Source organism: Henckelia pumila, chromosome 3, assembly GCF_033568475.1.
Source record: "Henckelia pumila isolate YLH828 chromosome 3, ASM3356847v2, whole genome shotgun sequence".
In the NCBI taxonomy this organism is placed as follows: domain Eukaryota; kingdom Viridiplantae; phylum Streptophyta; class Magnoliopsida; order Lamiales; family Gesneriaceae; genus Henckelia; species Henckelia pumila.
The window spans coordinates 108,442,318-108,460,800 of record NC_133122.1 but is presented as its reverse complement, the minus strand read 5'-3'; the positions used below and the strand labels follow the sequence as shown (position 1 = coordinate 108,460,800).

At 33.7% G+C, this 18,483-nt stretch overlaps 1 non-coding gene across 1 annotated transcript; it reads right to left on the bottom strand.

The window, feature by feature from the left end:
- Positions 1-11,539: 11,539 nt before the first annotated feature.
- Positions 11,540-11,650, bottom strand: LOC140894058 (small nucleolar RNA R71). Its single transcript, XR_012153611.1, has one exon. It is a non-coding gene; the product is annotated as a small nucleolar RNA R71 (small nucleolar RNA).
- Between the last annotated feature and the right edge of the window lie 6,833 nt (positions 11,651-18,483).

The window sequence follows — 18,483 nt, the reverse complement described above, 5'->3', positions numbered from 1 at the left end:
GAACCATTGAGGGTCACACAGTGTAATGGATTTTTAATCCCCGTTGAGATAGTTAAATTTAAATAGTTAAATTTAATTAACAAAGAAGTTGGACTTCTTATTTAAGAGTAGAGGAGTAAGATTTCCTAAAATGACATAGGGATGGGCATTTTTGGAAATCACTGAATTCGGATTCAGAAAAATTTATCTTGACTTTAAAAGGTGCAAAAATGGTTTCTGTGCACATTGGTGAAATCGGTTTATCAATCGGAGTCATGATGAATTTTATATTAATTTCTGAACATGCGGGCTTTGCTTGTCAGGCTTGAACTTATGACTAATGGGCCCTAAGCTGTTAGTGGCCTACATTATAAATAAGTTATTGCAGTGCAGAAATTAGACACAACAGGTCACAAAATATTTTTAAAACCCTAGCTGCGTTTTTAATAAGTGGCCGCCCCCTCCCTTCCTCTGCTCGAAAAATCCAGCCTATGAATTTTGAATTGCAGTTTGGTTTAACGGATCAAATTTGTTAATCTCTTCGTAGAAACTTCTGATAGATTTTCTAGTGCAATCTATCAGAGGGATTAAATATCCGTTCGTGGACCTGATTGAAGAACAGTTCGTCCATCAGTTCCAGGGATATACAACAAGAGCAGAGCAATCTGTTGGTGTCCAAAATCTCGATTCGAGATTAAAGGTAAAAATTTTATAATCGTTATTTAATTTTTACACACACAATTTAATCGTAAGGTTGATACCCATTATGGAATCGTTCCATATAAAAATTTTAAACTTCCGCTGCACCGGGTATCAATCCTAATTGATCTGATCGTCGCCGTTCTCCAACACACGGAGTTGCCGCCATCCTTTTGGGGATATGCACTTGAGACAGCGACACTGTTGTTGAACAATGTCCATTCAAAGGCAGTTGATAAGACACCATATGAGATATGGATGGGAAAATCTCCAAAGTATTCTTATCTAAGAATATGGGGATGCCCTGCTTATGTGAAGCAGATAATGGGAGATAAATTGGATGCTCGATCCATTTTATGCTACTTCGTGGGATATCCAAGGAATTCGGTTGGATATTATTTCTATCATCCCAAAGAAACAAAGGTGTTTGTTTCTAGGAATGCAAACTTCTTGGAGAAGGAATTTCTATTGGATAGAAAATGGGAGATGATAGAACTCGAAGAAGTTCGAGAAACACCCACGATTGTGGAACCCACACCCGAACAGCCAAGAGAGGAGACACTAGCTCCTAGAAGATCCGAGAGGATCTCAAGACCACCTATGAGGTATGGTCTGCTTCTTGAAGAGGGCCAAGATGAGCCTGACCATGGATGTGATCCAAGGACCTTCAAGGAAGCATTGTCTGATGCCGATTCATCCAAGTGGCTTGAAGCTATGGAATCTGAGATGAATTCCATGTATTCGAACCAAGTGTGGAATCTTGTGGATCCACCTGATGGAATTGTTCCTATAGGGTGTAAATGGATTTACAAGAGGAAGCTTGGGACGGATGGGAAGGTTCTGACCTTCAAGGCTCGATTGGTGGCAAAAGGTTATACTCAAAGGCAAGGAGTTGACTTTGAAGAAACTTTTTCTCCAGTCGCAATGTTCAAGTCCATAAGGATATTGCTTGCCATTGCCGCATGGTATGACTATGAAATATGGCAGATGGATGTGAAGACAGCTTTTCTTAATGGGGATATTAAGGAAGAAATTTACATGTCTCAACCTGAAGGGTTCACATCTATCGGAAGTGAGCATAAAGTATGCAAACTTCAGAGATCTATCTATGGTCTCAAACAGGTATCTAGGAGCTGGAACCTCAGATTTGATGGTACAATCAAAGAGTTTGGGTTTACTAAGAATCCTGAGGAACCATGTGTGTATAAGAAGGTCAGTGGGAGCGCTGTGACATTCCTAATACTTTATGTTGACGACATTCTACTCATTGGGAATGATGTAGGAATGTTGCAATCAACTAAAGTATGGTTATCGAGTAAGTTCTTGATGAAGGACTTGGGTGAAGCATCTTTTGTATTGAGAATACAAATCTATCGGGATAGATCGAAAAGATTGCTTGGTCTCACCCAGTTCACATACATTGATACCATCGTGAAGAGGTTCTCGATGGATGAGTCTAAGAGAGGACATCTACCAATGTGTCATGGCGTGTCTCTATCCAAGTCCATGTCTCCCAAAAATGATGCAGAGATAGAGACGATGACACGCATTCCATATGCATCTGCAATTGGTAGTATCATGTATGCGATGATATCTACACGTCCTGACGTGGCCTTTGCACTTAGTGTTACAAGTAGATATCAATCGAACCCTGGTCTTCCACACTGGAAAGCTGTGAAAGACATTCTCAAGTATTTGAGAAAGACTAAGAATATGTTCTTGGTTTATGGGGGTGGAGAACTAAAATTGGAAGGCTATACCGACTCTAGCTTCCAAAGCGATATTGATGATTCAAAGTCAACTTTCGGTTTTATATTCATGCTCAATGGTGCTGCTGTTTGTTGGAAGAGTTCCAAGCAAAATAGCACTGCGGATTCAACCACTGAGGCAGAATATATTGCTGCATCCGATGCTGCAAAGGAAGCTGTTTGGATTAGGAATTTCATCCAAGAGTTGGGCGTTATTCCTAATGGAGTTGATCCAGTCCCGGTGTACTGCGACAACACTGGTGCAGTTGCTCAGGCAAAAGAACCAAGGTCTCATCAGAAATCCAAACATGTACTGAGAAAATATCACATCATCCGGGAAATTGTGGAACGAGGAGATGTCTTGTTAGACAGAGTCGCCTCCGCAGATAATGTTGCTGATCCACTAACTAAGCCTTTACCAGGACCATTGTTCGAAAAGCATCGCGAATCAATGGGTTTGAAGAATATGGGTAGTTGGCTCTAGTGCAAGTGGGAGATTGTTAGAGTAGGTGCCCGTCGTGCCAATGTGTTGGCCGATGGTCCTTGAGAGAACTCTTGTATGACAATTTTTGTTTTAATAATATTTGACATTATTTAATTTGGCACATCTTTATCTTTATACCCATGCATGCTGCATAGATAAAGCCCTTGAATATACAAATAGTAGAAAGAATATGAGATGGTCATGTGATGACTATCATGAAACTCATATTTGGAATACTGTATATTCTAAACTGTTCCTAGTCAATTCAGCCGCCATAAAGAAGGATAAAGGCCGCTCGAGCTTGAGACTAGTATTTGCGATGTGAGTACCATGTTTCATTGGTAGGGGACATGGAGATGTCCAAGCATGCAAATAGGTGCTCCTTGTAGAGTGCACTGAACAACCCTCCCTAAAGGATTTTCCAAGTGGTTCTCACTTATCGAGTGGAGAAGTCCTAGTTTATGGTTGTACACCATTAGTCCTATAACCCGGGACAACATGGAGACTCTATATGCTAGTGCTTCACTTTGACTTGTTTACCGACTCATCTGGGGTCATCAGGTGGCAATGTTGGGTGTTGTGACGAAACATATAGGAGTCAATGCATTGTAGTCAGGGATTCACCGCTTACCTACGGGTATGGATATCCTATGTTATATCATGCATACGTAGCTTGAAATCTCTGATCAGAGTAAGTGGTAATTAAGAAAGGAGTTTCTTGAATTACACTTTCGATGCAACTACGGCATGACACATAGTTATCGATTCAATGACAACTCTCGATAAACCAATGGTTGTCGAATCGGTCGGGATATATGAGTTGAAGGGACCGTACTGTACGCTAACCATAATTGATTGGTTCTTGCAGGCACTATCATTTGATACCTAGGGAGTCATGTAAGCAATGCTTCTAGATGTTTACATGACTGGTTGGGTACTATCAGACTTGAGTTTTCTGACGTTCTTATTATCAATGTGTTGATTAATAAGAATGGAGCTATCTAGGGTATGCTCATATAAGGGACTTGTTGATCCTGAATCACATGGAGATGTGAACCCACTGCTAGTTGTATCAGTGAACCATTGAGGGTCACACAAGTACTAGCTTTCTAGATCCCGTTGAGATTAAAATTAGTTCATTGTGTTGAACAACTTATAAAGGAGTTTATAAGTAAAATAAATTAGAAGTTTGACTTCTAAATTGGAGAATGAATGGAATAAGTAACTTTTAATTTGTGAATGTGTTCCAAGATTAAAAGTTGACTTAAAATAATTAGTTTATGAAAATGGTGATTTTCTAAACTCTTATTTTGAACTTAGTTAATTAATTCAAGTGTTGAATTAATTTAACATTAGTAGACATTTTAATGTACAAATAATTAAATTAATTTAAATGTTGAATTAATTAAACACTATTGAGTCTAGTAGAGCTCAAATTAATATAGTGTTGTATAATTATTGATACTAATGGACTTGAATGGGTTCAAGTTAAATTTAATTAATTGATTAAACTTAAATGGGTTTAGGTTTAATAATTAATTAAAAATAAGTTCAAATAACATTTAAATATATATATTTATATATGTATATATATATAGGCTTGTATATATATATATATATATATGATATATATATGTGTGTGTATGGAATTTGAAGGGTTGTAAGATGGTTTGCAATTTTCCATGCATGCCTTGCAATTTTCCATGCATGGCTTAATTGTACTCATTAATCCCTCTCCTTTAATATATTATTTGGAATAATATATACACACACACAATTCATTCCATTCCAATTAGTGAAGTGGCCGAACACTCCATTGCAATTTTCTCCAAATTTTTCCTTTCATTTTGAGGGAGAATTAAAATGATATCTCAATGAAAAATCCTCTAAATATTCTAGTGCATATTTAGAGTGGATTTAGATCGTCTAGTCGTGGACCTAATTCGGAGGCTCGAATAGTTGAATCCATATTGAGCAAGGAGTGCTCTTGGAATCTTGTAGATTGATTCTACCATTTTTCAAGAGCCTAGTTGTTTATCAACTTTGTTGGAGCCATAAATCAATCTTTGAGATTGATAGGTAAAATTCTAAACACCCTATAGTTGTTTAATATTTGAATACTACACAAGTGCTCGGATTTCTTTTATTAAAAATTTTATATTTTCGCTGCGTTTCCGGGCACGAGTTAACCGATCCCCTTCACATTCTTAAGTAGTTACGAAGGACTAAGAATATGTTCATGGTATATGGAGGAAGAGAACTGAAATTGGAAGGCTATACCGACTCTAGCTTCCAAAGTGACATGGATGGCTCGAAGTCAACCTCTGGATTTGTGTTCATGCTCAATGGCGGTGCTGTCTCTTGGAAGAGTTCCAAGCAGGACACCACAGCGGATTCCACCACTGAGGCAGAATACATTGCGGCATCAGCTGCTGCTAAAGAGGCCGTTTGGATGAGGAATTTCGTCCAAGAGTTGGGCGTCATTCCTGAAGTTGTTGGTCCAGTCCCGGTGTACTGTGACAACACGGGTGCCGTTGCTCAGGCAAAGGAACCAAGGTCTCATCAAAGATCCAAACACGTACTGATGAAATACCACATCATCCGGGAGATCGTGGAAAGAGGAGACATCACTATCGAGAGAGTGGCCTCTGCAGACAATATCGCTGATCCACTTACTAAGCCCTTGCCAGGACCATTATTTGACAAACATCGCGAAGAAATGGGACTGCGTAGTATGACTAGTTGGCTTTAGGGCAAGTGGGAGATTGAAAGAGTGGGTGCCCGGTGAGCCAACTTGTGGCTAAGGGCTTTGATGACTCTATGTATAAACAATCTTTTGTTTAATATAATTTATACTTTTATAATGGCGTTTACTTTATCTTTTATCATATTATTATGTTGTGACATACTATAAGATTTTTAGATGAAGACCTTGAATATACTATAGTGTATGTAAGATGTGGTGGCACATGGGGATGGCTATCATGAAACACATCTTATAGTCACTGTATATTCTAAACAGTTCCTAGTCGATTGAGCCGTCCGTTAATAGGGATAAGGATCGCTCGAGATTGAGACTAGCATTTGCGATGCCGAGTACCATGTTTCATTGGTATGGAACATAGAGATGTTCAAAGCATGCAAATGGATATTCATACGATGAATGATCGAACTACCCTATCCGAACTTTCCAAGTGGTTATCACTTATCGAGTGGATAAAGTCCGCGGTTTTGGTTGTACACCATTAGTTCTTACTACTTGAAACATCATTGAGACTCTATATCCTAGTACTGTACTTTGACTCGTTTATCGACTCTATTGGGGTCATCAGGTGTCGGGATTGGGTATATTTACGACACATATAGGAGTCGATGCTTTGTTGTCAAGGATTCACCACATACTTGCTAGTGTGGATATCCTATGCAATCTGAGGAGATATTAGTGTGACGAATCTCTGGCCAGAGTACATGATGTGTTTTAAGAAATGGTTTCTTAGTAGCACATGCGATGTCACTATTTGATCTTCAAGATGTATTGCATAGTTATCGAATCTCGAATGACTCTCGATTTACCAATGGTTGTTGATTCGATCGGGATATATGGATGAAGGGACCGTACTGTACGCTAACCAAAATCTATTGGTTCTTGCAGGCACTATCAGTGATACCTAGGGGATCATGGGGCGATGTTGCTAGGCGCTCTTACCATGATTCGATGGGCAAGTCGAAAATTGTTGTTCCGAGTCACAAGGAGTTGTGAGCCCACGGCTAGCTGTATCCCCGAACCATTGAGGGTCACACAAGTAATGGATTTTTAATCCCCGTTGAGATAGTTAAATTTAAAGAGTTAAATTTAATGAACGAAGAAGTAGGACTTCTTATATCAGAGTAGAAGAGTAAGATTTCCTAAAATGACATAGGGATGGGCATTTTTGGAAATCACTGAATTCGGATTCAGAAAATTTATCTTGACTTTAAAAGATGCAGAAATGGTTTCTGTGCACATTGGTGAAATTGGTTTATCAATCTGAGTCACGATGAATTTTATGTTAATTTCTGAACATGCGGGCTTTGTTTGTCAGGCTTGAACTTATGACTAATGGGCCCTAAGCTGTTAGCAGCCCACATTATAAATAAGTTATTGCAGTACAGAAATTACATAACAGAGGCACATAATTTCGAACACTAGGGTTTTTTGAGACCTAGAGTGGCTGCCCCCCTCTGTGTTTTCTCTCTGAAATCCAGTCTGTGAATTTCGAATTGCAGTCTGGTTTAACGGATCAAATTCGTTAATTCTCTTCGTAGAAACTTCTGATAGATTTTCTAGTGCAATCTATCAGAGGGATTAAACTTCTGTTCGTGGACCTGATTGAAGAATTGTTCGTCCATCAGTTCCTGGGATATACAACAAGAGCAGAGTTATCTGTTGGTGTTCATAATCTCGTTTCGAGATTCAAGGTAAAAATTTAATTGTTATTTAATTTTTACACGCACAATTTAATCGTAAAGTTTTGATACCCATGATATGGAATCGTTCCATATAAAATTTTAAAACTTCCGCTGCACCGGGTATCAATTCTGATTGATCTGAACACCGTTTTCCAACACTTTCCACGACTCTGCTTCTGTAGATGGAATTTAGTCTTTTGAAATCGGATTCATCCATTTTTCGTTTGTTATTTGTTATTGTTTCAACTAAGCTATGATCTATTTACTTGTTTACATCACAGTATTTATAGGAGAAGAATACCGAAGGCCAGAGGTCATGAATTCCAACAATTACCCACTGATTTATCTTCGAGAAAATCCGGAAGAGATACTGGCTCAGACTATTGATAAGCCTATATTATCGATATTTGTGCACTCTTGCATTTATTTAAAAGCTTAAAATAGTTATTATTTGCAACAGTGATTTGTCATTATTAATATTTGTTTTCTTTCTCGATGATATCTTGTTTAGTGTGTGATGTGACGTAACTTTATTGCTCGTTGCTTACTGTTTCATAAAAGCAGATAATGCGCAAAATAAATTTGTTTATTTCAAAAGAAGAGAGAAGGACATATTACATGAGAAACCTAAAGGCCTCAAGAGCCCTACCGATCTCCTTCTCCACCTCACTCTTCCAAGAGAGCATGAAGAACGTAAGCTCCCTGGTAGGAGAGTGAACGTAGCCAAGATCATCCGACCGGATGCGCTCATATCCTTCTAGCTCTTTGTAGAGCATGAGGAGCAACAGGCCCTCTGGACTGAAGACTAACATCGGGTCCGATGACCCCAGCTTGTCTTCATATTGCTGCACAAGGGCAGCATAGTCTCTCTCAGAATCATGAGGATGGCCAGTTATGAGAAACAGACACAACTCATCAATCGTCTCCATTTCTTCAACAACCTGGAAGAACACAGCATCTTCGTACTCTCGAGACCTTACTCTCATCAGAGCAGCGGTGAATTCTACTGCCAAATCACCTCCCGGACCCGGAATATTGTTTTCTGATTTATTGAATGATTTCTTATTGTTACACGACTGATATATTCACTTCATATTTATAGGCATAAAAAGGAGAAGGTGAAACATCGGGTGATATCAATCGTCTACTGAAAGAATCACGCATAAAATCATTACTCTGCAAACCGACGGCATGTCCAAGACATCACATGTCCTGATGTCTGACAATCAAGACTGATTACAGTCATTGAAATTCGAATCCAACCGCCTTATATTTTATTATATTATATTCATCGTTTTTACTTTAATTTACCGCGTATCTTTCACTCTTTCTCTTTTTCAAAATTCAAAAATTTAGGTGACGTGGCACCATATTTACCGATCATTTCACACATCTCACACAAAAACTTGTCTTGAAAATCGAACTCATATTCACTTTTGGCATCTACATTCTTCACAAACTATTGATCAAATATTTTGTTTGTAGAAAAACTCAAGGATGTCTATCCAAAAGACTTTTCTGGCTATTAATTTCGATGAAATCCATTCCATCCAGAATGCAGAAATTTCATCCATGTTCAACATGATTGAAGCTTCAGGACTTCGTAAATTTCTTAGCTCTGGATCAACGGTCAACTATGATCAGGTCAAGCAATTTTTGAATCCACCCAACTACATCATGGAAGCATCATATGTATCATCAGAGGACGGAAGATCGAGTTCAATCAACATTTTTTCGACGATACTTTTAAATTGCCCACAACCGGTTTGATGAAATGCACAGACTTACCTGACGGTAATGCAACCCACTGGGCAGCTCAATTCACACTTGATGGCTCACCCATTAAGGTCAATGGCCTCAAACAAAGCTTGAAGCCAGCATATGATGAAACTTAAAATTTGTAATTATTTATATGTTAAAAAGTGTGTTTTAAAATTTATGTTTAATTAAAATTATGAAGTTGTATTATTTTAGTGTTATGTGTTTATATTTAAATGTTTTACTAAAATGCTGTATTTTACGGTTTGCGCAGGTTTGGTAAAAATAAAATTACTCAAGATACAGAGGTCATAATGGAGTAATCTCAAAACCTGTAGAATTCCAAAAGAGGCATCTTCAACTTTGTAGAAGACAAGAAATTCCAAAAACTTCATTAAGATGATCAAAATAATCAAACATCAAAATGGAGACAGATTTACTTTTACTATGACCAGCTTAGAGTAAAAATATCATAAGTATTTCATATTTTATCCAAAAGGGGTGAATGAGTTGTCACAACACATCTACAGACAAAGGGCTACGTGATATATGTTTTGTGCAGAAGCAAAATCGGAAGTCTAAGGCATCAAACATGCCAATTAAAGTTGGGTCAATGTATTGACATTCAAGGAGACAAGTACCCACCAACTTTACTATTCCATATTTAATGAGTCTTGGACCCTTGCTTTCATTTGGCCTATAAATAGATGTGTTGTATAAGCTTTGTAGTGTGCAAGAGTGTAGAGAAGTCCTCATTTGTAAAATAAATATTGTGTGTGTGAGAATAAAAGTTTGAGTGTGCATATTTCTCAAGTTCAAGTATGAAATTTATTTTATCCTTACTCTTGAGTTTCATGTTCATGGCAAGATAAATCTTTTTATGTCAAGGTAAAAAAGTTTCATTGTTGGTCAAGTAAGATTGTTTATATTTTGTATATTCTTCTCTTTTTCTATTTCTATTTTGTTTTTCTAATTGATCCTTATTTGTAGGTATAATTTTGGAAGATTTGTTGTTATCTATTTACATCAAATGCTTGGTACCTTGAATGTGGTTACCTTGATTTGTTGTCAAATATGATACAATAAATACTACAATAATTATATACTATAAATATAAGTATCTATTTATAATAAAGTCATATATATTATTTAGACGATAACGTGACACTGTCGGTTGTTCTAAATGAAATATTGTGATTTGAACTAACATTTACTTTCTCGCATATAACATTTATTTTTCCGCAACTAACATTTACTTTATCGCATTTAACATAAAGTCATATATTTTATTTAGAAGATAGCATGGCTCTGCCGGTTGTTCTAAATGAAATATTGTGATTTGATCTAACATTTACTTTTATGTCAATTTATATTTATGCATTTATATATATATTATTGGTACCATGTATTAAATATCGGCTGATATTAATATAGTGGGAACTATATTATATGATATACTTGTTTAAATATTTAATTGTTCTTTTTATGTTTATATTTATTCATCTATATATATATTATGGGTACCATGTATTAAATATCAGTTAATATGATATTAATATAGTGGGAACTATATTATATGATATACTTGTTTAAATATTTCATTGTTCTTTTATGTTTATTCTTATTTTAGTTTTTTTATTTATTTTTACTAAGCAATCTTAAATAAATCAACAATGAACCTTTGAAACCTTGACAATTTTATAATTTGTGTATTTGAAGTTTCATAATAATATTTCCATCTATAATATATCATGCTAAAATTAAAATTACAGCATTGTCTCCGTGGATCGATCTCGTACTCACGAGTATATTACTTGCAGACAACCTGCACTTGGGTGAATTACAATTTAAGTTGTAGCAAGTTTTTGGCGCCGTTGCCGGGGAGGTATAAATTAAGTTTAATTTTGTTATTATGTAAATAGTATGTTGTTTTTAATTGTATGATTGTTTGGAGTCGTAAACAAAGTGGTAAACTTGTTTGAGTAACTGAAAATATTTTAAACATGGACGATAATTCTAATAATCAAGATAATAATAATAATAATCATCATCATCAAGAACATGAACAACCAAGAACACTTAGGCACCATATGAATCCAATAAGAACTAGTACACCATCTTGTTTAGTTTTTCCTCCTGATGCATCTAATTTCAATTTTAAGCCACAAGTCATTCAACTTTTACCAAATTTTCATGGCTTAGATTCTGAAAATTCATATTTGCATTTAAGAGAATTTGAGGAGGTTTGCAACACTTATAATGATCAAAATTGTAGCATGGATACTGTTCGATTAAAGCTTTTCCCTTTTTCCTTAAAAAATAAAGCTAAAACATGGTTGCAAAATTTGAGATCAAGTTCAATAAGATCATGGGAAGAAATGCAACAACAATTTCTAAAAAAAATTTTTCCTTCCCATAGAACAAACTCTTTTAAAAGACAAATTACAACTTTTTCTCAAAAACAAGGGGAAACATTTTATCAATGTTGGGATAGATATAAAGAGTTACTTAATACATGCCCACATCATGGTTTTGAAATATGGAGGATAGTTTCTCACTTTTATGAAGGTTTAATACCTAAAGATAGGCAAATGATAGAATTCATGTGTAATGGAACTTTTGAAGATAAAAACCCAAATGAAGCTATAGAATATTTGGAGTCATTAGCAGAAAATGCTCAAAATTGGGATAATATAGGCTCAATTGAACCACCAAGTAAAACCAATATTTCAACAAATGGGGGTGGTATTTATCATCTTAAAGATTATGTAGATGTTCAAGCTAAACTTGCATCTTTAGCAAGAAAAATCGAGTCATTAGAAATGAAAAAGAGTGATCAATTAAAAAGTGTTCAAGAAATTGTTTGTCATATATGTGACACACATGATCACCTTACAAAAAATTGTCCTACTTTGCCTTCATTTAAAGAATGTCTCCATGAACAAGCCAATTATGTTAACAATTTTAAAAAACCAACATTAGATCCTTTTTCACAAACATATAATCCTGGTTGGAGAAATCATCCTAATTTTAGTTGGAGGAACGATAATAATGCACAACCTTCACAACAACCTTTTCACAATAACCAAAGTCATCAAGGTTATGCTCCTTATATCCCACCTCCAAGAAAACATTTTGAAGATGAAATTCATGCATACATTCAAAAGCAAGAGTCTATCAATATTCAAAACATTCAATCTATGAATGATTTGAAAGAAACTCTTGCAAAATTTGCATCTGCACTTAATATTCATGAAAAAGAAAAATTTCCATCTCAACCACAACCTAATCCTAAAAATCAAAATCAAGAAAAAATTGATCAAGTAAAATCTGTTATTACTCTTAGAAGTGGTAAAATAGTTAATGATCCATATAGTGATGAAAACAAAGATCAGTCAAACTCAAAGAGTAAGGATGAAAATCTTGATACTTTCGAGAAAGATGATACTTTGAGTCCTAAGATTAAGAAAGTTGATGATAAATTATCTGAAATAATATGTGAGTCAAATAAACATGTTCCTTTCCCTCATGCATTAGTTAATAATAAAAAAAAAAATTGATTCTTATATTTATGAAGTTTTTAAACAAGTAAAAATAAATATTCCATTATTAGATGCTATTAAACAAGTGCCTTCTTATGCAAAGTTTTTAAAAGATTTATGTACTGTGAAAAGACAATTGCATGTAAAGAAGAAAGCATTCTTAACGGAGCAAGTAAGCTCTATTATTCAAAATAATTCTACCTTGAAATATAAAGATCCCGGTTGTCCAACAATTTCATGTATTATTGGAAAAAATAAAATTAAAAAAGCTTTGTTAGATTTGGGAGCAAGTGTGAATTTAATTCCTTATTCAGTTTATGAAAAGCTTAAGTTGGGAGATTTAAAACCTACATCTGTTACTCTTTTACTAGCCGATAGATCAATCAAAATACCTAGAGGTATTGTAGAAGATGTATTAGTTCAAGTTGATAAATTCATATATCCCGTGGATTTTATTGTCTTGGATACACAACCAATAGAAGTACATAACGAAATTCCAGTAATATTGGGACGTCTATTTCTAGCAACTTCAAATGCTTTAATTAATTGTCGAAATGGAATAATGAAATTGTCTTTTGGAAATATGACTTTAGAACTTAATGTGTTCAATTTATGTAAACAACCAAGTATTAATGAAGATGAAGATGATAATGCAATAGAAACAATTGTGGAAGAAAATATACACCAAGAAAACTTAAATCAACAATCTGAAGTTTGTTTAGTGGAAAGTTTTGATTCAAATTTTTTTTTTAAATTAAAGTTATTTGAAGAAATTAATGAACTTGAAGAAGTAAAAGAAAATGATCATCCAAAACTTGAATTAAAACCCTTACCAATAGAACTAAAATATGCTTTCCTTGGTGAAAATCAAACATATCCTATTGTAATATCTTCTACCCTCTTACCAAAACAAGAAGAAGATTTAATAACACTACTTAAAAAACACAAAAATGCAATTGGATGGACTTTGCAAGATATAAAAGGTATAAATCCTTTAATCTGCACACATAGAATTTACTTGAAAGAAAATGCTAAAACATATCAACAACCACAAAGAAGATTAAATCCACACATGAAAGAAGTTGTTAAAAATGAAGTTTTAAAATTATTAGATGCCGGAATTATTTATCCAATGTCGGATAGTAAATGGGTAAGTCCAACACAAGCAGTACCAAAAAAATCAGGCATCACTGTTATAAAAAATGAAAAGGGAGAATTATTACAAGCTAAGATTCCATCTAGTTGGCGTATGTGCATTGATTATAGAAAATTAAATGATGCAACTAGAAAAGATCACTTTCCGTTACCATTTTTAGATCAAATTTTAGAGAAAGTGGCAGGTAATCCTTATTATTGTTTTCTTGATGGGTATTCGGGGTATTATCAAATACCAATATCATTAGAAGATCAAGAAAAAACTACTTTCACTTGTCCGTTCGGAACTTTTGCTTTTAAAAGAATGTCATTTGGTTTATGTAATGCCCCGGCTACTTTTCAAAGATGCATGCTAAGTATTTTTAGTGACATGATTGAAGAATTTGTGGAAGTTTTTATGGATGACATAACTGTTTTTGGAAACTCATTTGAAAACTGTCTTAAAAATTTGGAAGAAGTTTTAAAAAGATGTGAAGAAAAAAATCTTGTTTTAAATTGGGAAAAATGTCACTACATGGTTAAATCCGGAATTGTGTTAGGGCATGTCATATCTGAAAAAGGAATTGAAGTTGATAAAGCTAAGGTTGATGTTATTGCTAATTTACCATCACCAAACACGATCAAATAAATTCGATTATTTTTGGGTCATGCGGGATTTTATAAAAGATTTATAAAAAATTTTAGCATAATATCGAAACCAATTTCAAATCTTTTAACAAAAGATGCACAATTTGAATGGACTCAAGAATGTGAAACTGCTTTTAAAAAGATAATTAATCTTTTAACTACATCACCTATTTTACAACCTCCTGATTGGTCTTTACCATTTGAATTAATGTGTGATGCAAGTGATTATGCTGTAGGAGCCGTGTTAGGACAAAAAAAAGAAGGTAAACCTTATGTGATCTATTATGCAAGTAGAACCTTAAATAGTGCTCAAATCAATTATTCAACAACTGAAAAAGAATTACTTTCAGTAGTGTTTGCATTAGATAAATTTTGATCCTATTTAATTGGTTCTACTACTATTGTTTACACTGATCATTCTGCCATAAAATATTTATCAAATAAACAAGATGCTAAGCCAAGATTAATAAGATGGATTTTGTTGTTACAAGAATTTGATCTTGTAATAAAAGATAAAAAAGGAAAAGAAAATGTAGTAGCCGATCATTTATCAAGAATAATTTCTGAATCATCTCAAAATGAAATACCAATAAATGAAAATTTTCCGGATGATCAACTATTTTATGCTACTACTATGCCTTGGTTTGCTAATATTGTAAATTTTCTTGTGACAAATAAAATGCCTTCTCATTGGAGTTCACAAGATAAAAATAAATTCTTGAAAAAGGTCAAAAAATTTTATTGGGATGATCCTTATTTGTTTAAGTATTGTCCTGATCAAATTTTTCGACGATGCATACCCGACAATGAGGTAAGTAATGTCATTAAATTTTGTCATTCTGAGGCATGTGGAGGTCATTTTTCATCAAAGAAAACAGCTGCAAAAATCTTTCAATGTGGATTTTATTGGCCTTCTTTATTCAAAGATACACATTCATTTTGCAAATCTTGTGAAAATTGTCAGAAAATGGGTTCAATTTCAAAATGAAACATGATGCCTTTAAATCCAATCATGATTATTGAAATATTTGACAGTTGGGGAATAGATTTTATGGGTCCATTTCCATTATCTTTTGGATTCAATTATATTTTAGTGGCTGTCGATTATGTTTCAAAATGGATTGAAGCAATTGCATGTAGAACTAATGATCATAAAGTTGTGATAAAATTTTTGAAAGAAAATATTTTTAGTCGATTTGGAATACCTAGAGCTATAATAAGTGATGGGGGAAGTCATTTTATAAATAAATTATTTTCTTCGTTGTTAAGAAAATATGGTATTACACATAAAGTTTCTACTCCATATCACCCTCAAACGAATGGTCAGGTTGAACTTGCAAATAAAAAAATAAAACAAATTTTGGAAAAAACAGTCAATCCAAATCGAAAAGATTGGTCTTTAAGATTAAGTGATGCATTATGGACATATAGAACTGCATTTAAAACATCATTGGGGATGTCACCATATAGATAAGTTTTTGGAAAGCATTGTCATCTACATGTTGAAATTGAACATAAAGTTTATTGGGCAATTAAAGAGTTTAATACTAACTTAGATGATGCATCTAAATTAAGAAAATTGCAATTAAATGAACTAGAAGAATTAAGAAATGATGCATATGAAAATGAAAAGATTTATAAAGATAAAACAAAAGCATTTCATGATAAACATATTATGAGAAAATCTTTTAAAATTGGACAAAAAGTTTTACTTTATAATTCTCGCTTGCATTTTTTTCCAGGAAAACTTAGATCGCGATGGTCTGGACCATTTATTGTTAAATTTGTCTATCCTCATGGTGTTGTTGATGTTGAAAATCCTAAAAATAATAATGTATTTAAAGTTAATGGGCAAAGACTTAAACCGTTTATAGAAAATGAAGTTCTTAATGAAGAGTTTATGCCTTTATATGATCCAACTTAATTGTTACTTATATTTTTATTTTATTTCTGCAGAATTGAGTTAACTTCCCGGTTAAGTGGCGGATAACGATACTCCGTGACTACTTTCAGTCGGTTTTATTTCAATTTCCCAAAATAATTGAATATATATATATAAATATATATTATGGATGAAGCTATCAAAAAACATGGTAAATATTTTCCATCTGTTTCTAAAAAAGTTCTGAGAATGATTTATGAAGGCAGATGTGAAAGATTGAGAATGCTTATGCAAAAAGGAATCCCGGAGGATATTCGTCTTATAATTGAAGCCAAGGTTCGATTAGGTGGTGAAGTTCCAAAATTCTTACTTGTTCGAAATATGTCTGGACTAGGTAAAAGTACCTATGCGAAGAAAAGAAGGGCTAAAAGGTTAGATATTTGTCATAATTGTGCCAGATGGACTTGTAATAGACAATGCAGATCTTTGGGATATGTTTCCACAAATAGAGAAGATAAAATTGATTTCATTAAGAATGGGCTGAGTAAAGAGTCATTAGATGATATCTCATTGACTCTTGAGACGCATTCTAGTGGAGATGTTCAAGGTCAACTTCTCCGTTTATGGAAACTATTCCAAGCGCAGCGTCATGGTAATGGTCTTGGGAATCTGACTAAAAAAGATCCTATTTGCCAATTTATAAGAAAATTTGATGGTAAGCCAACCCTCGACTCATAAATATTGAAGGAACACTGTGAGCCACAATCACATCACTGTTTATACGCATGCATGTTATTATTATATATTATTGTTTTTTTAATATTTTCATCATTTTGTTTACATCTGTATTCCTATTTCTGTCTTATTCCTTGTTTTCCTTATAAAATCACTCAACTCTCTCTATATTTTTGAAAAGAAAAAAAAAACATGACAGGATCTTCTTCACAAAAATTAAAAAATATTTGTGTCTTTTCTGGTTCTAATACTGGAAAGAATGAAATATTTATTGATGCAGCAATTAATCTTGGAAAAAAGTTAGCAGAGAGAAAAATTCACTTGGTTTACGGAGGAGGCAATATTGGGTTAATGGGATCTATTTCAACAGCAGCTCATCTTGGAGGTAGTCAGGTTTTGGGTATTATTCCTACAGCTTTAGCTGAAGGAAATATTACAGGTGTTACGGTTGGGGAAGAGTTGAAAGTTTCATCAATGTACGAGAGAATAACTAAAATGATAGAAAATTCTGATGCTTTTATTGCCTTACCTGGTGGTTTTGGTACTTTAGAAGAAATTTTTCATGTTGTTTCTTTGGCACAACTTAATATCCATAATAAACCTGTTGGCTTGTTGAATATCAATAACTATTATGATGGTTTGTTGACTTTTCTTGATGTAGCCATGGAACAAAATTTTATTTCAGAAAATTCACGAAGGATGCTCATCTCTGTTTCGAATGAAGACCAATTAATTTATGATCTCCAAGCTTTTGTTCATCAACCTGATTCGGCTATAATAAAGATCAATTGGTCTCAACCAACCAGTAAGAAAAGAAAACTGGATCATTGATTCAACATGTCACGAAATGGTTTGTGTTTGTTCCTCATCTTCAATAAATTCCAGGTAATATCTCTTTCATCATGTACTCTTTATTTTTCTTTAAAAAAAATGTCATATTCAGGTTTGGGGGAGGGTTTATTTTAAAAAAAATAATTTAAAATTAAAAAAATAAAAAATATTTCTATAATAATATATATTTTTCCTTTTTCAATGGCAGAGTAAGGAGTCAAAAACTCCAGACACGCATTAGTTTTTATTTATCATATTATCACAATAGATTAGATTTTAATATTCCGTATATATTTAAATTGCAAACTACTAAGAAAATGAAGTCTTTTTGTATAGATTTTTATTTATTCTTCTTTTTATCAATTTAATAGAAAATATGTAATTGATGGGATATAAGTTATAAATAATATATAATTGTGTGTTTTCAAATAACATATTTTCTAAAACTTTTATGAGTATATAATTAAAGTGATATTGATTGAATGAATAATAACATGTATAATTGAGGGAATTAATTTGTAAAAGTGCAATATTTACTCACATAAATTTTGTGAGTGAGAGGTGAGAATTGAGAAAGCAACTTATAAGCTTTTA